At 43.3% G+C, this 23518-nt stretch overlaps 1 long non-coding RNA gene across 1 annotated transcript; it reads left to right on the forward strand.

Annotated features, from left to right (window-relative positions):
• Positions 1-18192: 18192 nt before the first annotated feature.
• LOC111927029 (uncharacterized) lies at positions 18193-22584 on the forward strand. Its single transcript, XR_002863350.2, has 3 exons — positions 18193-18763; positions 19403-19631; positions 20466-22584. It is a non-coding gene; the product is annotated as an uncharacterized LOC111927029 (long non-coding RNA).
• Positions 22585-23518: the final 934 nt, after the last annotated feature.

The raw sequence follows: 23518 nt of genomic DNA on the forward strand, positions 1-23518 counted from the left end.
GACCAACTAATATTGGATCCCTGGGGAGGGCTTGCTCTGTGCAGCTGTCCTTTTAACCTTTTAATGCTCTTCCAGTTTAAGCAGTTTGTGGCAAGACCCAGACTTAAATTGCACAACGCAGATGTCACAAATTGCTTTTCAATATGCTCTGGTGATGCCTGGAGCTGCTGACAAGACCTGGAAGGGTGAGTTTTAAAAGAAGGTTTTAGTTTGGACAAGCTTTAAACTGCTTTCCCCTAGTTCAGCATCTGGTCTCACATGAGTGATGAACTGATGAGTAGAAAGAAAAAAGGAAAGTGCTTTCCCAAAGAATAGGTCCATGGCTTGTGAAACCCTTTGCCAAAAGATAAAAGTAAATGTTATAAAGACACAACAAATCTGAAGAAGACAGGAAGCCTCCTTCTATGGCAATTTTCAAAGAGAAGTTAAGAGAATATGTGAAGCAGGGCAGCTGGCAGATGCAGATTAGTGCTGTATCCCTCCTAAGCAGTCCATGGAGGCGACTGCCAGATATGGGTATCTGGGTAAGACAAATGTTCCCTCCAGTTGGTTGTGACAATTCCTGTCTCCTGAGGGACCTTTGATGGCTCAGCCAGGAGAGAAGGAGCCCTCAGAATGCCATCTGTAAAAGGCATGGCTCCTGCAGCACTACCACCACCAAAACCAACAAACCAAGAACACATTTATGAAAAAATGTGCCTTTGTGGTGCTCAAAAGAAGAGCAGCAGAGAATGCAATGGAAAAATCCTCCCTCCTGTACTATGACACATGCCTTGCAAGCATTGCCACAAAAATTCTCCATCAGATCCTTTGGGCTTTAATGCAAGGAAGAAATGTGCCAAAATTGCTTGGAGGCAATTACATCTTTTTTGCTTATTATTTTCTTTATAAATGTATTCATCTCGGTGTTAATGTCTGTGATTTGCTATTCAGGTTGTATTCTTCTTTTAATTATGGGAATGCCTGTGTTTTATTTTACAAAGAATGCTTTTCTTTCTTCCTCCCCTATTCTCCTCTTTCCACCCAAATTTCTGGAAATGCATGGGGTTACTGGTCTGTAGTTAGTGGAAGGTTCTACTGTGCTTATTAAATTTGACATTTGATTTTTTTATCAATATTGATATTTTATATAAATTTGGTAGGCATAATCCTAGGGCAGCTGTCTAGTTATTTGCCATTTTTTTCCTGAAATGCACAAATCTCATTGATTTCCACACCATCAGTTGCAGACCAGCCTAGACTAGAAACACCTTGCTAATGGATCTGTATGTGAAGGGGTAAGTTTTGCCCTGCCAGCTGCTGCTGGTTCACTGAACCTGTGCTTGTGCCACCAGACCCCAGCTTGTCCTAAACACAATGGAAAAGTGAGGGTGGGGGACACGGCTACCAGCCTGCCCCCTCCTGGTGCTGGTAAGGCCTCTGCCACTTTGGGAGAAACCGCACCACAGCATGTGTGACTCAAGAATTTGGGGCCTGCTGAAGGGATGATACTTAACAATTTTGGATCATGCAGATCTAGGACTCAGAGAAGGACACAAAGTTATATGTCTGTCCATGACCAGCAGAAATAGGCAAACCCTCTCCACAGACACATTCCCCCAGTCTCCAGAGGGAAGACTTGGCTGCCTATCTTCTCATTTTTTGTAAGGGGCCCCAGCTCACACTGTACTTTCCCACATCAGCCCCTAAGGCAGGAGGAGGACACCCTGGCACCTGCACAGCAGCTCACAACTGTGCCCAGGCCACCACCTCAGAGGCCAGAAAGCACTGCAAACTTGAAAGCATACAGCTCAGACGTGGGGTTAGGAGCAGAGGGAAAGATGGAGATCAAAGGAGATGAACTGGGAATACCTCCACATTTGGGTAGGCTACCAAGCACGGGAAGGGAACTGCAGGCTAGCAAAGGGATATGGGTGACAAGGTGCATAAAAGTACCAGCAAAAGCAAGGCAGGTCTCCTTATCCCTGACAAAACCAGACCTCTGTCCTGGTGGGACACAGCTCTGTACCTTCCTCCTGACTGATGCTCAGAGGTTGTGTGTTTATTTGTCTTTTGAATTCAAAATCTATAGGATAAACACCAGGCAGCACACAACACTGTGTTTATCATCTGTGAGCAGATTTCTTAATTGTCTCGAGTGATGTCTGTATATTGCACGAACGCTCCTAGTCCCCACGAGACCTTACACTTGCCTGGCTTTCCTGCAGGGGTTTGCTCAGAGCAGATGGTTTTGGTCCCAAAGGTGGCATATTTTTCCAGCAGAGGGAACAGTTATGGCCCAGAAACTGAGCAGTCCCCAAGGCAGGTGTGGGACTGTCTCTGGAAGGAGCCTTCTGGCAAGAGTGGGAATGGATCATAGCTGAAGCTGCTGCCTAGCAAGAGAGCAGAGACCCACAAGACAGGAACAAAGCACAGCAGGCTGAGTACAACCCATCCCCACAATAGCACATCTGAACCTTCAGCTTATTTTAAGTAATATTTTGCAATAACAAAAAAACCTTGATGAGTTCTCACTCCATCCAAGCACTTCACCTTCCCATCCTTCACAGCAGCGCTAGCTAATCAGGCAATTTTTATGTATAACAATGAACAACCCTTTCCCAGAATGATTTTCTGCGCTTCTTGTGCACTTTGCTTTGTTATATTGGACAGCACTAGAGAGACAATTATACTCACTCTGCAAATGAGGAAGATGAGATACCAAAAAGTTATGTGACTAGGTTAAGACACAGAAATATGTAAGAAAATCCTGACAGCATGTTCTTTTTTCATGACACCAACAGTAGCTCATTCCCTAGCACACTGAACAAGTTAGGGGCATTTATTAGTGGTATAGTTTGTTTTCTGTACTTATTTCTTATGCAATGGGCACTAACAGAGATCCCCCAGTCTTGAGAAGGCACTGTGTGAATGATTATTTAGCCTGCTATCAATGGTTATGGTCATGTGGGCACATACATATTCATATATCTGCATATGGAAACCACTCTGTGAACACACAAAGCAGCTGCTTTTGAAGTGTCATATTTTAAGTCAATTTTTTCCAAAAGCAAATGTCAAAGGAATGCCTCCTCAAGCCCCTAAAAAATTAAAGTGTACATATTTTGACTAATCTCTTGCCAAAGTTTTTTTTTTAATTGGCTTTTTTTACATTTAATTACCATATATAAGTACAGAAATACAAGTCAAACCACAAAAATCCCTCTATTTTACTTTACACTCATAATAAGTTACAGTAAAATTGTCAAATGCATAGATTTTTTTAACAAGTTTGCAAGCTCTCTGTCTTGAGCAAGGACATTTTTGCATTGAGACCACTCTACAATAAAGCTATTTCCCCCAAAACCTCCTATTCTTAGACTAGGGGAAAATCTTTGTGAGACTATCTTTCTTAAAAATAGTAACAATATACTCAGTAAAGCAGCAGGGGTTGAAACAATGGTTTCCAACAAAAATATCTGAGTTGTATGTGGCAAAGCATTTCCACCAATTTTTTTGAGACAAAGTTTTGGGAATGAATTTGACCACTGAATTACACAATCTCCAAGTCTGAAGTGTCTTTGGGTGCTTACCGTTGTAATGTTCCTGAGATTCATTTCAGGAACACCAAACACACCTCATCCTTGCTGGCACCCTGGGAATTAGGGATGATTTCTGAAGGCTGGGCTAGGTTGGGCTGGCAACATCTCAGAAATCGGTTGCCTGCTAATGGTTTGCCACATCTGATCAATTGATCCTGAAGTTTTAAGTCCTTTCAATAATGAAGCTGTTGCCCACCTGATCCTGCCTACAGCATGCCCTACCACAAACTATAATGGCCTTTGGAGTGACCCAGGGGAGGGGGTTCTGGACCTTAATACCAGTCTGTCCTCACAGATGGAAAGGATGGAAAGGCACAGCCTGTCTGAGCACATTAGATGTTTAACATTTTGATGGTCTGAAGGCAAAACTTGCTGTGGAGGACTCCAACCCACGGCTCTGCTGTAAAGGATATATGGAGTGGAGGGCAGTGGGATGCCTAGGAGGGTTAAGCCAACATCCTGAGAAACAAAAAAGTATAAAATTGTGAGCAAGGGGCTTTAAAGAGGAGTGATACATGGCAACCTAAATGTACCCAAGTGAAGAGCCACCAAAGACGCTGTGAAGTGCCTCATCTCTGGCCATAGCCCCGCATTCCCTCTGTTCCGTGGGCACAGTGAAAGCCTCACAGAAACGTGGGCTTTGAGCTGGTTGTGACGAGCAGCTCTCAGCAGCCACACGCAGTTGTCCTGGCAGGAAGAGGGAAGCCCCACAGTCAGAGCAGTCAGCACCATGGCTGTAAGTGGGTGGAGTGTGCCACATGCAGATGGCAAGGGAGTGGCCTTGGTGGCACACTTGCCTTGGAGTGTTGGCTTAGACCCCTGCCTGAGACGTGGGTATAAAAATAGGCAGCCTTTCCTCAGGGCCTCGTTAGCAGTGGACTAAAACCTGCTCCAAGCACCAGTGCATTAATTTTTTTTCCCCCAAGGCTTTAAAGGTTTGTTAGATGTCATGTTACGCTGCATAAGAGTAGTCCTCTAGCAGCAGGACAAAAACATCCTGGGTGACAGATAAGCAAGCTTGCCTGCTCCATGCTCCCCATCCTTTCTGGATAGATGAGTTTGTCTCTAAACCTGTCTGACTCTTACCATGCATGCAGTCCATGGGAAGAGAAAGTTTATCTTCTTGCTCTGCAGTGTCCTCGCTGAAATTAGTGGAAATTAGTTTGAGCCATGGGGTCTGACAAAGGTTGCAGCAGTTCCTTTCCATTACTTCTGAGGTGCAGATTCCCAGAGTGTAACACAGCACTGTGAATAGTGAGCAGAACCTCCCTGGGGTGGGGGTCCTGGAGGAATTACTTGCAGCCATGCTGTCCAGCTGTTCTCTGCTAACTGTGAATTAATGTGACATCTCACCATTTGCAGCTCTTTCATCCACAGTCTTGTGATAGCTGAGAACTTAATGAGAGAATAGCTGTGGAAACAAAAGGTTATCAGTTGAGGGCTACTTTCTAGTTGCTTCTCTTTTTTTTTCCCCAACAAACACATTTCTGATTTTCACAAGAAAACAAACAAACAAACCCCAATCAAAAATGACATTTGAAAGGAATGCAACCTTTTGTGTGGTTTTCTGGATTTTGAAGCCTGTTTGATTGTTTGGGGGAGAGAATGGCAGTTGCAGGATCAGGAGGAATGCAGCTAGGCAGCAAAACAACTCAGACTTCCTGTGAGAACTTCAGGGATTTTGGGGAATAATGTCTGTTGATTCAGGGCTATCTTGTCTGGCTGACTGCTTAATCTCAACCTAGCAAATGTGGGGTTTTGGAGTCTTAGCAGCCAATGGATACGGTTGTTTCCATAAATCTTTCTTATGGTGTTTGTTTATAGTGTGAAGCAAGGGATGCTGAAGGAATCCAGAAAAACCAGAGATTTCAAGGACTTTACTCATGGAATAGTTACACCACAAATATGACTGAAGCTGGTGGGTTACTCACCATGGCCACAGCAGTGGCCTGTCCGCAGAGGTGCCTCACAGGCAGATGTTTGTGCTGCTGGACATCTGTGTTGCATCAGGAGGCATGAAGAAGAAGCAGTGCAGAACAGACAGGTTGCCCAAACTATCTGCCCTGTTTAATTGAGACCTTTGACATTAGATCAAAGCCCCATTTAAACCGTGATTACTTGGATGTAATTTTTTCAGTGAGAGTCTGGCTGGAGGTATTTCTTCATTGGCCTGCATCCACCACACATTTCTTCAAGAACTATGCAAAAAAAGCATCAGTGAATAGATAAAGATATATAGATAGACAATTGAGAACTGATTATAATTGCTTTTGTATACTTTTTCATTCTTCAGACTTTTTTAAAAAAAGGATTTTGAAAAAAACAAGAGAAATAAATCAAGCTGTGAAAGGGGAATTGAAATCTCATAGTGGAAGCTAACATCATCAGCCTCAGTTCAAACAAAATGCACCATAACTACAGCCAGAGAGTCAGAGAAGACAAGAGCTGGAATGCTTCCCTCTTTGCACCCAAGTTCATTCTGGATCCAAGACTCCAGCTCCTTGGTAACTGGTGCAGTGCCATCAGTACAGGAGATGGCACCATTTTGTACAAAAATAAAAGTGTTGTGGCTTGGAAACCTCATTTCCAGAAAGATAAGGACCATTTCTGGGTGGAGTTTGTATGATCCTAATTCCAATTAAGAGATGTATGGGGTGTGAACTTTTCACTTTCAACAGAAAAGCTGAAGTAATCATGGCTAAGGCTAAAGCACTGATTCCCTCACTACGAGGCAGTCATGGTCTACAGACACACTGGGGTATCTCCAGCTAAACCCATGTAGATTGGTACATCCATGAAGCAGACAGCTACAAGGCTGGATCCCAAAAGCAGGATAAGCTGTTGGAGCTCCTGTGGTAAACAGAGCCATGAGCACCTTTGTTCACATGGGTCCCTACTCTGAGCGTGTCACAATCCAGCATGTCCATCACAGGGAAGAGCAAAAAGCTCCCTCAGGCTGCACAGGTGGCACCTGCTATGTGTGATGGACTGGTGGAAGGTGATTTCAAAACAACAGAAGTTGTTCAGAGGCCAAGCACTGCTCCTAAGTCAGTTTTCTTCTTATAAATAGGTCACACAGATTCTGCCTCAGCAGGCTCTTCCTCTAAGAACCTGTGAGGCTCATTTCAGAGAGACTGATGATGGCTCTTACAAGTGGCTGAACTTGCCTTACAATGTCCTCGAGCTGGCCACAACCCCTTGTTTTGTTGGAACTGAGAGAAGTTCCTTGCTCCACCGATCCTTGCTGAGAACAACCTCGAGGTGTCCAACAGTACCACAGTCGAGCTGTGTTTGTCATTCCCTAGTGCAGCTGACACTGTGATACATTTTCTGTCAGGTGAAATTTAGAGGCACATTAACCTGCTTGACAGGAACAGTGAGTCACAAACAGCTCCTGAGGAGAAATGTCCTCACTGCAGAAATTGTTTCAGGATTTTTTAAGCTGCAGTTTGATACACCTACTGATTATATGCACAGTCTCACAGATATTCCCACCTCCAAGAAAACCATAAAAATACATAGCCTTCCTAGAAACACAAATAATTTCGTTGCCTGAATTTTCTAGACATTTCTGTCTTCTTCAAACAACCAAAAGCAAAACCAGCTTCGAGACACTCTCTTCATGCCCACTATTCTGCTAGCAATTTCAGAATTGTTTGGTCCACAACATGAGGACTGGTAGTGGCCAGTGCATCTGCTCCAGAGTCAAATCAAGGCTTAAGAAGAAATTGCCTTTATCTGGCTGTTCTTGCACATGCCTGTGTGTCCTGCAGAGTCTCCAGAGCTGCTGACACTGGACTTGGATATGCTGCCACCCGCAGCTGTGGAAGGGCCTGGCTTGGCAGCTTTGGTCTTTGCAGCTTGGCAGGGCAAAGGGGCAGAGGACACGGTGCCCTGGGGTCCTGGCTGTGGCACAGTGCAGGGACTCCTGACAAGGACTGGCTCTTTCCCAGCTGGTGCACCACTGAGACATCACCACTCAGCTGATTTCTGACAGGCTTCCCTGGAGACAGGACACTTCCATCAAGCCCTGAGTGGAGCCTGGGAGTGATTTGGGCATACCAGGCAGCTTAGGAGGAGCAATTGGTACAATTTGGTTATCTCTAGCCATTTACTTCAGAGGAGTCATTCCTAGCTGGTGGTGATGGCTATTGTCAGGGATGTTTGAAGTCACAGTCAGAAGAGCCATTGGTATCTTTAACTTGAAAGTGACTGTAGTTGGAGAGCAATCCTTTTCCAAAATCTCATGTTTCCTGGTTCAGATTCATCTTCTAGCCAGTAGTGTAGCCAAGCCACATTAATCACTTCTTTCTTTCTCTTGCTCTCTCTCATTCTATGTACTTGTATGTCTTTTGTCACACTCATATCTAAATGCCTTTCCCTCAAAGGAATTTAAGAGTAAAAATAACTATCTCCTTTCCCAGGCTGGAGAATGCCTCCAGTTTATAGTTTCCTAAAAGAGTGCTGCACATACTTTATCCCAAAAGAGCTCTGTTCTTTGACATGTGTATGTGATGGGAAAGTTACATCAAACAACAGCTGAAGGTAAAGAGAATAGGGAGAAATCCTAGGACCTGGGTCTGGTCCTAGACACAGAACAGGAATGTGATCTCAGTTATGTTTGTGTAATCTTTAATTAAACCACAAATTATGCTAAGGAAATAAATATTTACCTGCAGTAGAGCACCTATTTAATTCAAGTGCAGGATGTTTTGGAATGCATTAGTTAATGCTGTAGGCCACTATGAAGATGTAAAATGCTATGTCTTTGCTAAATAGTAATAATAGCAGTGTAGTATTAAAGCTGAGTTGAATAATGTAGTAAAGATGCTGCAAAGCAATTAAAAATAAACAATTTATTCTAGTCGTTTAGGGGAACAAGCCTAGAATGATTAATGTCTCCTATAAAGAATTAGCAAACTGTTAGCTGCTGTAGGGAAATAAGTATTTATTTCTTGGCAAAAAAAAACCTTTTATAGATAGCCCCTTCCATTAGATACTTCCAATTAAATTGAACAACATGTTTCTTTTGACAGATTCTTTGCTGCCTGTTACTGATGCTAACAATTTCTATGAAAAGAATTGTCAGTCATAAGTACTTGAAAGTAGTGCCACTCTAAAGAAAGGTATTTGTCTATAAAGCTTGGTAAGATCTTGAACAGAAAGATCAGGAGACATTTGCAATTACATTTCCAATGTAAGGAAGTGCACTTTGATCAATTTATACCACCACTTTTCTATCTTTACAATCAGTTCTGCCTTGTCACCCTGGCTTCTTGGGAAGTAATGCAGGGCTTGGTGATGATCCTGTGTATGATCCCAGGTATCCCAAATGAAAAGCTTCCATTGGCACCAGAAGCATTTAGAGGGTGGGGATGGGGTGGAGGGGGTGAACACAAGACACAATGGAAGTTTAGTCTGTGTAGTCTGTGTAACTTTGTACTAGCAATGACACATTCTTCAGGGCAAGGTGCAAAGTACAGTGGGTGTTTAAAACAGAGTGGTTGAAGAGACAGGCCTCTAACTTGGATTTTTAGATGATCCTAGATGCATAACTCTAATGACAACACAAGTGATGAGAACTTAACAGTTTTGATCACCCATGTATAAAAAGAACCAAAAAACCTTAGAGTACTTGTTTAGAGTAAAACATGGGTGGACACACTATTTTATCTATAATGGAAATCCTATTTAGAAAAATGTGCTTTTGTGTATATGCCCATTTTCTAAGACAAAGCATACAGCATATGGAAGAAAAACTTTCCTTAGGTTTCTCTGACATGTAGATGCCTGCTTAGCAGCAACATACAGTGTTCCTAAGGTGGCCAAATCCCCAGGTGATTCAAATTTGAAGGACGCAACTGAGCTGACTGATGTTCGTAAGAGTGTATCTGAAATTAAAGAGCTCATCTTGAAGAGCTTTGCCATGTATTTCTTTCAGGGAAGGCAGGGAGGAACCTGCATTATTCTCTGGGAGTGCACAGCAAGCTCACCAAAATTGAATTAAACCTCTGAAAGCAATCTTTAGCCTGTTATATCTAAGTGGCTGAACCCTGTGTGAGGTTACATTCAGAAAGAAGTTATTTTGCATTAGCAAAGCAGATCAGATTTTCATATTTTACTTTTTGTTGTGACCTCATCTATGAATAAAATCACAGCAGGTGACAACTCATTGGGGCTTGCTCCTTAGAGAGAAATGAATGGAAGTGTGTGATAAAACTCTTGATTCTGCCATTATCTGGGAGAATACCCTCACAACCTGCACTCCTCAATTCCTGCACGTTGTGGCTGTGGGCCAAAGCTCTTTTAACCCCTTCCCTTGCTTAGATCACTTTTAAAATCGAAATAGCACAAGATATTTTCAGAGTGGGCTTGAGCCTTAGTTAATGCTGGTTCGGGCTCCTTGATAAAATGAGGTTTTGTGATTTGCTACTGAACTGGCTTGATGCAATAAATAACAGGACTTTATCCTAGAATAAGGTATAGTCTGGAAACTCTCCTTAGGACTTGTCTGAATAAGAATGTTAGCATTTCAGTCCCAGGATATGGACCCACAGACCTTCATGGAGCTGTGGATCTGAAGAAGTCAGGATAAAGCAGAGCAGGCCCAAAGTACAAGCACAACTAGAGTGGTATGCAATTATTAGTATCCCATGTATCTGATCCTGTACCAGCAATTAAGGCAAACTTGTCACTGAGAGCAGAAATAGTTGTGCTTCAGCATGAATACATTTAGTATTTCTATATATAAATATTCCTTAAATGCATTCTTACTTGGCACCATTCAATTAAGCTTGCTTGTTAATAAAAACTGACTCCCCAAACTTTATACTTCCTTAATTTAGGAATCCTTTGGTGTCTTTAAGCAACGGGGGGCTTGGCTGACATCCAGAATCTCTCCTTTTGGGTGGACTCTTATAAAACACACCATATAAACTGAAGTTGACTGAATTGCAAAAGAAAAAAAAGAAGGGAAAAAAAAAGACATCACAAAAAAGCCCCACTTTCTTTCCCCCAAATAAATAAATTCACACCAGGAATTATTCCAGCAAAACTAAATCAGTTTGAATTAATACCTTTGTTTATGCCACTGTAAATTTTCCATGTAGACAACCCCATATAGGGAAGTTACATTTTACATTATAATGAGGTTGCAATGTGCTAATCCCCTTGGACTGAAGCAATTATCACCTGACTCCTAGGTGTTAAATGCTGCATTACAAGGGGATTATTTTCTCTTTTGTTCTGACTGAGGCCTGGTCTACCCACAAATTCACACTGGTTAAACTGATTCAGGAGGGAGTTTGCATTTTGCTGCCTTTGAATCAGTTATGTATTACATTAATAAAACTGGACTCAATGACAATTCCCTTGATATACTGTAATTCAGTGTGGTAAAAGGATTATTTCTCTGTTACCTGGCCATTTACCATTATTCTCTACTTTCTGTTATTTGATTTTATTCACAGCATCTTTTGTTTCATAGTTGGGCATTTACTCTTCCACAGCTTAGTTTTGAACCATGCGTTGTAACACAGCTAAATAGTATAACTAAGGCAAGTTTGGAAATTTTCAGTCCCTGAAATGACACACAGCAAGTGTTGGTGCCACAAAAAGTAGGTCAACAATTGGCCTTTTCTTTCCCTTTATCACTCAGTGCAATCAAATAGTGCCAGGGGACAGCTGGCTGTCAAAGGTGCAGTCTTTTGAACAAGATACAAAAGTCTAGGTCCCATGTCAATCTTCACAGCAGTAATGAAAGGCTGTTGCCTTCAGTGTCCTGGGTCAGTTCCAGTTATATTATTACAGTTTACATGTCCGAGATTCCTTATAACTTGTAGGAAGCACTGATCACAAGCTTTCTGTGCAGACATGCATCCAGTTTAGAGGCATCCCTCTACCACTTCAGAGCAGGTTGTGGTTTAGCGATGGTGAGTGAGCTGTACCTGTGCACCCACCGCACACCAGCACACATCACTGCTCACCTGCAGTCTCACTGAGCACAGAAGAGGAGAGAAACACCCACTCCAGCCTGTGCTTCAGATCTTACGTCCTGAGCTGGCCCTTTGCTGCTCACTTCAAAGCTGAAAGATGTGTCTTGGCATGAGCCTTTGCTCCCCATTCTGCTGGGTGTGCTCATAATGCTGCTGGGCCCAGCCCAGACCCACTGCTCTTGAATGCATCTCCTCCCACCTTTCTCTCCACACTTCCTCAAGGCTGCATGACACATTTTTTCTGTAGTCAGGTAATTCCTGACTGTACACATTTGTATTGGACTTGCCCAACATTTTGAGAACATAGTCTTATTTGGATGAAAGACACCATATACCACCAATGTTCCCATCATTTGTTAGTCGTAACGTATCCAAAGACTCCTTGAAGGCCAATTATACTGTGCCTATTGTTCCAAGGACTTGGAAAAATTTTTGTGAAGTATCTCAAATAAAAATAGAATTTTTGTGGCTGTGCAAGTGCTCTTCATGTGTCTCAGTCCTACAGACACTGTCAAGAAGAAAGTTAATGCCAGAAATTGTGGTGAAGCCATCTTGAAACCCACTTCTTTTTCTTACTGGTAAGCTTAGACGCACGCTTAGAGCAATCAGTGTAAGACCAGCACTTTTAAAAACAATACATTACTCCAAACAAGTCAGTAATAATAAGTCAGTGTTTACCTCACAGATTCCTACTGGCTTCATGGTGTTTACAACCCAGAGATGCCAGAAGTGCTGGTTTTTTTCCCACTGGATAACCAAAATAGCAAGATTCACCAAGATGTCCTCATAGTGCTGTTTGATGTGGTGACACAAATCAAAGCCCAGCCCAGTTCAGGCAGCAGAGTAAGATGCATTTGCAATTGTTTTGTACCATAGGAGTACGGCAAGCTTCTGGTACATGGCACTGCAAAATCAGTGTGATCCCTGAACAAGTCACAGTAAGGGTTTATCTGAGGTAGGTGCAGCAGCAAGGTGGCCTTGGCCCCTGGGAGGGGGGAGGGAGGGAGGGAGGGAGGGAGGGAGGGAGGGAGGGAGGGAGGGAGGGAGGGAGGGAGGGAGGGAGGGAGGGAGGGAGGGAGGGAGGGAGGGAGGGAAGGGAAGGAAGGGAGGGAAGGGAGGGAAGGGAAGGAAGGGAAGGAAGGGAAGGAAGGGAAGGAAGGAAGGGAAGGAAGGGAAGGAAGGGAAGGAAGGAAGGGAAGGAAGGGAAGGAAGGAAGGGAAGGAAGGAAGGGAAGGGAGGAAGGAAGGGAAGGGAGGAAGGAAGGGAGGGAGGAAGGGAGGAAGGGAGGGAGGGAGGAAGGGAGGGAGGGAAGGGAAGGGAAGGGAAGGGAAGGGAAGGGAAGGGAAGGGAAGGGAAGGGAAGGGAAGGGAAGGGAAGGGAAGGGAAGGGAAGGGAAGGGAAGGGAAGGGAAGGGAAGGGAAGGGAAGGGAAGGGAAGGGAAGGGAAGGGAAGGGAAGGGAAGGGAAGGGAAGGGAAGGGAAGGGAAGGGAAGGGAAGGGAAGGGAAGGGAAGGGAAGGGAAGGGAAGGGAAGGGAAGGGAAGGGAAGGGAAGGGAAGGGAAGGGAAGGGAAGGGAAGGGAAGGGAAGGGAAGGGAAGGGAAGGGAAGGGAAGGGAAGGGAAGGGAAGGGAAGGAAGGAAGGAAGGAAGGAAGGAAGGAAGGAAGGAAGGAAGGAAGGAAGGAAGGAAGGAAGGAAGGTTGGTTATCTTTGTAAGCTCCCCCTCCAATTTTTGTGATGGAAGTCCTTCAGCCTCTCCCTCTTTGGAGGACACTAGCAGTCCATCCCCTGTCCCTAAGGAGAAACCTGAGCAACCTCTGGCACAGGGAGAAGAGCAAAGGGAAGCAGCCTATCTAAAGTAGTTGAAGCCAGTGAAGGTTCATGGCAACATAAAACCAAAATACAGCAATCCATCTGGGTATTTCCTTCACCTGCACGTTTCACTACCACTATTATTTAATTAGAAGCTGACCCTCTGCAGGTTTCTCACTTACAAGATAAGAAGGAACTATTACTATTTTTTTCACAAATGTCTTGTTACTTGAGTCTCATCTGGTCTAAATCTAGTAGGAAACCAAAACTGGAAGTGTCAGCACTGCTGAAAGATTTTCTCTTATGCTGATTAATGGGGCAAAGAAACCTTGGATGAGGTCCCTGTCTTTCATCTCACAATAAAGCCCAGAGTCCCCTATATCACATGTAGATTACCTGAATTGCTGCCCACGGTTCCACTTTAATGATTCCACTTTAATTAGTGGTGGTCATCTTTGGCAACCAAGCACTTACCAAAATTCTTAACTTCAACAGATGGGAAAGAAGGAAGAGGACAATTTAGGAAAGTCATTGAACCAGCTGTGATGGAGGCAGGAGGGAACAGCATCTTTAAGTGATTCATGCCCCGCTAGTTCAGGTCTTTCCTGGTTTCCCTTCTGGCTGCTCTCTGCCTGTGGCACTAACACCTGCTGCTGCTGGTGCTCCTGCCAGGTGGGGAGAGTAAGAGCACATGAGGCAGTGACTATTGTTGGAGCAGGACTTTTAACAAGGGCAGTCATTGTCATCATCCTGCCTATTTCTCCAGAGGCAGAAGGAGTAAGACCGGTTTTGTAGATCCCTACTTGCCTGGGAAACCTTTGGCCAGACTTTGCTCCCTCCCTATGTTCCGTGCTTCCCTCATACCTTAAAGCCACTCTTCAGCTGACTGGTGAACATTTCCAGAACCATTTCTGCTGATTGTGGGCTATAACTAAGTGCTTTTTCCTCTGGTTAAAAGACAGGCAGATCATTAGCAAACTCCTTTGCTAACAGTCCTTTCAGATGGCTGGAATTCCTGGTCAGACATTGATAAATTCATGGCAGTTTGCATGTGACATGATCTCCCCAAAAGTCATTCCTTTCAAAATGGTTTTGTATGTCTGGAATGTGGCACTCATACTCTGATTGGCAAGGGCAGTCTTTTAACTTCAGTCCTTGTAAACTTCATGTCAGACTTGTGAGCCTCTGACACCACTCAGAGACAGGCCATCAGGCCTGAAACTGGGACTGAACAGCTGAAAACACACCAAAGGAAGGAGTAGGTATTTATGGAAATGTGCCTGTAGGTGTGCAATGACCCTTACCTCAGGCATGTGAGAGCATTGCTGCATAAATCCTTGAATTCACAGGTTCTGTCTCTGCAATGAAGCCTCAGAAACTGAGGAGCAGGAGTAGGAGCTGATGATCAGCTCATACTGAAAGGTATTTGAACCCCCTGAGTTTATTTATTGCTCAGGGAAACCTTTCCCTTGCCCTTTTTCCTTCAGAACTTGTAACTATTAAGTGTTCTGTGACTGTAAACATTTATGTTTTCAGGGTCATAAACTCCCTGTGCTGTTGCAACATTATTGAAAGAAGCAGTTTTCCTCAGTCATGTCACCTCTTTTGCGCTTAGGTCTGGGTGAGGTGGCTTGTAGTTGGACAGCAAGGTAAATGATATAGCACTAAAACAAGATCACATTTAGCCATTGAGGTAGAAAGTGATCTGTTTTCAGACTGACAGTGCTTTTTTCTCTTCAATATTGACAGTTACAAAACAAGGCATGCTGTGGGAGATATCATAATTGCAATTCATATAAATGTCTCATCATAGTGATGACATTTCCTTCAGTTAGACAGCAAAGAAGGAAGAAATCCTTGGCTGCAGATGTCCAAAATATAAATTGAATGAACAACTGGTTTGCATTAAATTTCAAAGCCTATCCCATTGCAGGTGGCCTGAATTCAGATTTTTTTTCTCATTATTATTCCTCCTGAAGCATCACCCAGATGCCTACATCTAGAAACCCTTTGTGTAAGACAGCTAGCTGTTGGTCAGAAGGATGTAAGTATTCTCTAAGGATCCCATTTCTCAGGGATATCAACTTTTCTACAGTTCTCACAGGAGCCAAAACTTCCCAATTTTTTTCCAGAGGAACCGGGAGCTCTGCTGTACCAACCAGTCCTTATCTCAGCTCTGGTTCAACAGTGCCTGTTCTGCACCACTGGACAGCAGGATCTGCTCTAGGATTAAAAACAGAGAAGCCCAGAGAATGAATGGAAAAATGACAAGTGTTATGGCACTGTTATCACTCCTCTGGAACTCGCAGAGCTCATCTGTGCTTTCCTTCTCTTAACGCCTGTAAATTTTCTTTTGTGCTTGTTCTCCATGAGGTCTTTCTTTCCTGGAAAGCCCTGAGAAAGCAGTTCCTGGAGGGGGTCAGTTTCTGTGATCCTGATCTACCTTGTCTTCCAGAAAAGACTGTGTTGGGAAGCAGGATACCCATTCCAGGACCCTTGCTCTTTAGGTCATAAAACTTTGGTTGAGGAACATGTGTCGCATGTCACTTGATTCTGGATAAATTCAACTATCATATGAGAGTTAAGGGAAAAATATTTGCAACAATGCACTAGAAAACAAACAGAGAAAATAATAAAAATCATGCTGTTTTAATAATATTTATGGCTAAAGATCCTTTGTGGATCTCAGCCATTTCCATTTTTATTTTTTCTTATGTTTGGTGCCAGAATCAATTTTACTGACATAAGGTGGAGTTTCTTTGTCAGACATAGCTGTCACCACCACTGTCTCCCCTCCCTGTCACTCCCTATTCACCCAAGGGATGGAAGGGTAGAGGGCAAAAGCTAAAAGTGTTTTGCTATCCCACCCCAAGCTCAGATACCCCACTTATGAAAGCTGTCTTCTAAACATCTGTGATTAGTTTCTGGACTCTACATGGCAGCCAATAGAATGAGTTACCTGACACCTGTCTTCCCTCTTTCTCAAGATACTTTCATTAATATTTTTGATCTATACCTTAACTCACAAAATCCTACCTCTGGAATACTTGTTTTTGTCACTGTCTTCTGCAGACAAACAAACCACTCTGCCTGTGTAATTCTTCTCACTAGACTTATAACCCTTGTTTATTTTGGTGACTGTCTTATAAAAAAAAAAAAATGCAGGTCGTGTCGACCAACAACAAACACTATTCTCTACATTTTTCAGAGATTCTTTTGATAGATGCTATCACAGATACTGTGTAAAAGCTGTCTCAACTTACACCACATGCTGGAAAAAAACAGCCATCTCATTGTCCGCAAATGGATTTTTAAACAAGATGTTACATCTGACATCACATTAATGCAAGAACTGATTAGTATATGAATAAGAGCTACCAACAAAATGGCAGAAATTAAAATCTATTCATACTTTTGAAAGAGTGAGATATGTAGGCACTGCACTCCTCCATTCTATGCTCTGACACCTTCTCTCTTTCTCTTGAATAATCTAATAATAGCTGAAATTTCCACTCCAGAAAACCCTCTGCATTAATCATTTGGTCTGTCAAGATCTGAGCTCAATTATTGTCAGTCTGCATCTCTGCAACTAGGAAATTACATTAAAAGTTACTTTGAAGTGATGTCAGAGTGCAAGAGTGGAATGGAGAAGGGGAAGCTGGGCTTCACTCTGTATCAGCACAGCCTCCTCTCCAGGACAGTGCTGAGCTGGGATGCAGTACTGTTTCCAAGGGGGAAAAAAAAATAATGCAATCAATTTGCTTCACGTTTTGCCTTGTCTCAAAAATTATTGAGTCATTAATCTTAGCAATGTCATGGTGTTGTCATTCACTGAATTCAATTAACTAGGAGCACAGCATTAGAAATCTGTGTATTCTTCACATGAAGTAATGGCCTTCTTGACCGTAATGAGCGGAGCTCCCGGTGTTGAATTAGGGGGAATTTAAAGGAAAGGAGCTAATGAAGATGAATAGGGCAAACTGCTTCAGAATACTGCATCTTGTACACACCTAACTCTGACAGTGCTGGGGCAAATTCTTCTTATATAGGCAGAGGCATTAAATGGAAATGCAAGTTCCCAAGCTTCCTTTCAGGGCTCCTAGCTCTTGTGATCTTCTATTCCCTAATTCCTTTTTTCATTGAGCTAGTGCAGTTTCTGGACCAAGAGTTCAGGGGCTTTCATGCTCCAGGGTATCCTGCTGCCTTCCTCAGAAAGCTGTGCTGTGACACGACTTTGTGCCCTCGTGTCACAACAACCACTGCTGAAACAGCAAGAATTGCAATGCAGAGAAGTGTTCACCAAAGGAGCTGAGCACTGATGCTCTGAAGGAAAGCTACCAAGTCTGAGGAGAAATTGGAAAAAGCAACATATGTCAAGAGGTTAATTGAGCTGAAGCTAATTTACACTGCATGAGCAAGCAGAAGTTTCTGTGACGCCAGACAAGAGTCAGATTAACATGGGAATATCAATGAAACTGCAGTACATTAGATCAATAGATCATCAGAGAAAAAATTCTGATCATGTCTAAGGGAACTTCGAGAACACAAAGAAGGAATAGGAAACTTGGTTTTGTCCAGCATCTTGAAATTATGTCACTGGGAATACTACAAAAGGTGGCATGCAGACTCTGATGAAGGGAAAGCACTGCTGCTGACCATTAGGGAATGCTTGGGGGGATCTTGGTGTTACCTCTACTTCACGCAAGAGCCTGGTGCCAGGAATCCCAGGCTACCATTGACAGATCCTGGGCCACCTTGTGACATGGGCTGCAGGTTATTAGCGATAACAAATGTTAGTTTGACTCCCTAAGGACAGGCAGGTGGAAGATAACAGGGTTGTATGTGAGGTAATTAGTCTTGCCTGTCAGCAGAACTAATCAGCTACAGCAATGGTGATAGCATAATGACAATAGGGCTTTGGTGCTGGTGGCGATGGGTGTCTGTGATTTCCCTGCCTCTCTGCAGCACTTGTGCTATCTCACACACCAAACTCAGCCTTAAATTCACCCCTTAGGCTTGGATGTGCTACATGCAAAATGTGTGCTGGCTACCACACCAGGTACTTTCTTAGCTGTTTCCTGAAGTTACCAGCATGAATCAGGGTCAGCACATGTATCGGCTGTACTTCTGCAGGGTGATGGGGCTGTGCAGAGTCACTGGTAGGCAGTGCAGATGCACACGCTGAAAGAGGGTTCTGACACCCAAGACTTCCCTTCTAAAGAAACAGAAGTGGAGGAAGGGACAGGGCACACAGGTGCACACACAGAGCGTACCATGAGCATGTATACATGAGACACAGTCGATTTACCAAGCCATTCAACTCAAGCTGTGATGTTAATGCACCCAAACTACGGGATACAGAGTGTGTTAAATCCTCAGGTGAGTAGATTCTTCCAGATGTGGGTTATGTTTTCAGTGCAGCATCCTATTTAGAGAACGTCTTTATTCCCAAAGGAGGGCATCTGCATAGGAGCTGAATGCACATGAACTTCTGTTTATTAACTTTGTACCATTAGCTGACTTGTTTTCACTCTCTGAATGCACCTGTGAAGGACTAAAGGTTGTATTACAGCACCTCTAATTTTCACAAATAGGACCCACCTGTCTTTGATGTTATGGTGATGCCTTAAGTTTTTGGGTTTTATATATTTCAGATCCTGTACTGCATTAATGTATAAGTCTGGACTCCATACAGAGTGTTAGTAAGCTCTCTCCACATTTTAGTCAGACAATACCAATCCTTCCAGGCCTGAGAACCAAGGTCACCCTCACAGCCTCAGGGCCAAAAAGTATAAGCAAAAGTGAACTGGGGAGGAGAAAACTGGGGAAATATGACTTCATTAGCTGAAGCTGTAATTGGACAATTAACTCCTGACATGCGAGCAGACCAAACTTTGTCTGGGAAACTTGTGACCATCATCCATCTTGGGTGTAGCTTCTGCAAGGCTTTGCACTGCCCAAGGTGTGTCTGTTGAAGGCCTTTACTAAACACCTACTTTATTCTCTAACTCTGTCTAGCCTCTGTTCCAGGTAGCCATTCCAAGGCATTAATGGTCCAAAGAGATGAGGGCAAGTTACTGTTCACACTTGTGCTGCTGTGAGCAAGAGATATGATTTCAGAGATGCAAAGGTGATGTTGTCACTGAAACTGCCCTGGTTCTGTGTTGGAAGAGGAATACTGAGACTTGTGGAGCTTGGCTGTATCCCTGATCAGGCGTAGTCACTGGAGGAGTACTCAGCAATCAAGGTAAGCATCTTCTTCTCAGGTCATTTCCTGGCCTCCCAGACCAGACACAGCTTCTTTCAGAGAGCAGATTAGGTTCTGGTCTAGCCCAGTGCAGTAACTCAGTGCTTGCTTTACATATTCAAAGTGTTTTAACAGGGTTTTAGTGAATTTGGGCACTGATTATTGTTCATGCAATAAACAGCTGAAGTGGGTTAACACCTTGAAATTTCCCATCATTTGAGTAATGACCCTTTTTTTAGAGATAATTCCTTCATCAGAAGAGAATAACTCACAATAGAAGAGAATAATTCACAATACAGAATGTAGAGCTATTAAAAGAATAGGGGGTGACAATCTGGTGAGGATAAAAATGGTCTTAATTCACATAGTTTTGTCATAATTTTGAGTAGATTTTTCAAGTATTTAGAAATACTAAGTCCTGTGTATTGGTGGTTTTACCATCTTGCATAGTTTTTCTGCATTCTGTTCTTGTTCTATCATTGATAAAATGAGTCTGACCAGAACAACCAGAAGGAAAAAAGCAACAAATGGACATATCTTAAAAATGAACATTTTTAGTTTACATATTTGCACATTCCTTTGTGCTCTGATAGGTTCTCAGTTTGCAGCATTTTTACTATTTTGTAAAATTTCTGAACAGTGTCTGCTATTATTGAAGTAGCCTTTGAGTTCTCACAGTGTACAGCAGGAAACAGCTTTTATCTGTGTGTGTGTAACCATTTTGGTTTGTTAGCTAGTTTAATTTGACTATTCAGGTGTTTATTTTTACTATTAAGGTGTCAACAGCAGTGAGGAGCTGCTTCTGTACACCCTGGGCCCCCTGTGCTCTTTCAGATGATGAAGCCATCGGTCTGTGCTAAGCAGAGGGTGTGTTCCAGGCCAGTGTGCCACAACCAGGCTCATCCCACGCTGCCTTTGTCACAGGAGGTGGCTGGAGTGGCACCTGCTGCCACCCCGTCCCTGCAGGATCCCACCTGAGGCGAGGGGAAGGGCGATGGAGCGGACGAGCTGGGGTGGGGAGGAGGTGGGAGGGAAATCTAGCACCAAGCAGAGAGGGGGCTGGCAAGGAGAACTGGAGCACAGCTGGAAAGGGGGGGCATGGTCCTGCAGATGAGGTGGGGGCACTGGGAAGGATGGAGATTTGTCAGGAGCTGGGGAAAGGGGGGACTGGGACTGTAGAAACGGAGCAGCCTGGGGAAAGGCACCAGCACAGGAGAAACCCAGGGAGAAGGAATTTGTATGAATGGGATGAGATAAGATGGAAGGGAAAGCGGATTTGGTAGGGGTGGCAAGACTGGGGAAGAGAAAGCAGCCCCATTTGCTGCAGGAATCTGATGTTGCAGGATGAACTGGGTGTTGAACTAGAAATTAAAAGCTTATCACAAGGTTAAAGCAACTGATCATTGTTCTAAAAGATCAAATTCTGTCCTTATGATCATTAAGGAGATCCTGTGCCATATGTGACATGCTACTTAAACCAAACCTCATATTAGTGATCACTGATCCTGTATTCCTTTTCCTATTTTTTGCTGCCTGATTTGAGATGCTGTAGCTTTCCCAGCCGCAGGAGCTGACAATGCACAATGCTAGTGGGTGTGTTTCATGCTCTGAATTGTCAAATATGCCCAAATCATCACACCCTCATCGCTTCTACGAGGTGCTGAAATCACTGCTACCTTTTGACCTTGTGCTTTCTACGCCTCAGCTGGGAAACAGGATCAGACAGCTTCCACCCCTGGTAGCAGTGCTGTGGTGCAGAGTCACGCATAAATACAGGTGTGAATGAGCCTGCAGGGAGGCCAGAGGCCCGTGGGACACACCACAGGGCCGGCTGGAAGCAGTGTCAGAGGATGCTGCATTGTCTCAGCCATGGAGCAAAGGAAGAGGGATGTTACGGAGCTCACCGGGAAGGCTGTAATGGGAAAAGCAGCTTGAGATTGTTGGACCAACATTCAAGAAGGGTTCAAAGACTGAAGTGCTTATCTGGCAGACAGTCAGACCAGAAACACACAGCTCCCTGAGAAGGTTTTGTATCTTGAGCAGAAAAGTAGATTTCATTTGCAGAATGTGCACTGGAAACAGAAAGTATTGAATATCTGCCCGTCAAGGGAGCACAATCCACCACGTACAGCCACTGCAACAGGCTCTAAGATAAGAGATGTGGGCAAGGTGATCTTAGACATGATGCATTCCCAGTTACTCAAATTTTAAGCATAAAATGTGGTAACCTTAATAACACTTTTCAGCACTGCTTTTCCCTGTAATGACTGGCATCTGGAAATTTTTAGCACCTGACTAAGACAAAAGCAGAGTATATTCAGCCTGACTCTGCAGGACACTTGAAAATACAAAGACTTCAAACAAACAATGCCTGTATTGAACTCAATTAGTCATTTATCACCTTTGGGATGGAATGAGATTAAAACTACCACTATAGCTGAATTCCACGTTAAATGATCAAATCTCCTAAAGAAATTCTTCTTATTAATGACATTGCAGAAGGATTTAAGGTGAAAATGCTGATGGAGAATGAAGTCTAAAGCTGACATCTTGGGGACAAAGTAACAACCAATCTGAAGTACTGTCTTACAGAAAAGCAGACATTTCTCCCCAGATCCTTTTCTCATGTGGCCTTTGGTATCTGGTTTTAGAGATGAAATTTCTTCAGAAAATTGCAACTGTCTCACAGTAGAAAGGAAGGGATGGGTAGGTGGGAAACTGCTGTAACTATGTAACTAAGGTAACACTGTAAATCAGGATAATTTCAGAGAAAAAAAGAAAGTGATTAGGTCAAAGAATCTGCAATCTTTGTATGACAGGGTGGCCAGCTTACATGTCTTTGTAGCATCTGCATGTATGGTTCCTACTTAAGTGCAGAAAAAGGGCAATATTTATTATTGGCAATAAAACCTGTAAACCCACCATTAAAAAAAAAGTCAAATTGAAGAAAAAATTGTCCTGTGTGCTCAGGCTGCATACTAAAGTGATGATATTACAATCAGAAAGTAAACAAAACAAAGCCCAGCAGTGAGGTAAAGAAGCCAGATGTCTCACCCTGGTACGTGGACAAGGAGAGAAAAACTGTACATCTTGCAACAGAGGTGCCACCCCTCTATCAAGCAGCTTCCCAGGAGCCAGGGAGGAACCTGGCAAGGGATGTATAAAACCCCCCAGATTTGTAGGTACATGGGGTTATTTCTGATGGCCTTTTGGGAACACATGGCTGTTGTGGCTGGGCATTTGCCACCAAATTTCCTCCCATTCTACAGGCTTCAGTTTCAGCCAGTCATAAAATGAGAACAATCCACCACCTATTTATTTATTTATTTTTGGAACCACTGTCCTAGGTTCAGCTAAGATAATTTTCTTCCTAGCAGCTGGTACAGTGCTGTATTTTGTATTCAGTATGAGAATAAGGCTGATAACACACAGGTGATTTAGTTGTAGCTCGGTAGTGCTTGCCCCGAGTTAAGGACTTTTCAGTTTCCCATGCTCAGCCAGCCAGCAGGTGCACAGGGAGCTGAGTGGAAGCACAGCCAGGACAGCTGACCCAAACTGGCCTAAGGGATATTCCATAGCCCATAGAGTGTCATGCCCAGTAAATGAACTAAGGGGAGCTGATCAAGAGGATCCCATCACTGCTTTTGGGTCAGGCAGGGCATCTGTGTGTGGGTAGTGAGCAATTGTATTGTACATCACTTTCCTGTTTTGGGTTTTAGAACTCTCTTTTTTTTTTTTCCTTTTTTCTTTTTTTTTTTAACTTAACTTTAAATTGCAATTATTGTTATTAATCTAAGTCAATTTCATTTGATTTCCATTGATTTAAATTATCAAACTGTTCTTATCTTATTGATCCTTTTCTTTCTGATTCTTCCCCTCATCCCATG

Source organism: Cyanistes caeruleus, chromosome 2 (assembly GCF_971803275.1).
Source record: "Cyanistes caeruleus chromosome 2, bCyaCae1.hap1.1, whole genome shotgun sequence".
Lineage (NCBI taxonomy): Eukaryota > Metazoa > Chordata > Aves > Passeriformes > Paridae > Cyanistes > Cyanistes caeruleus.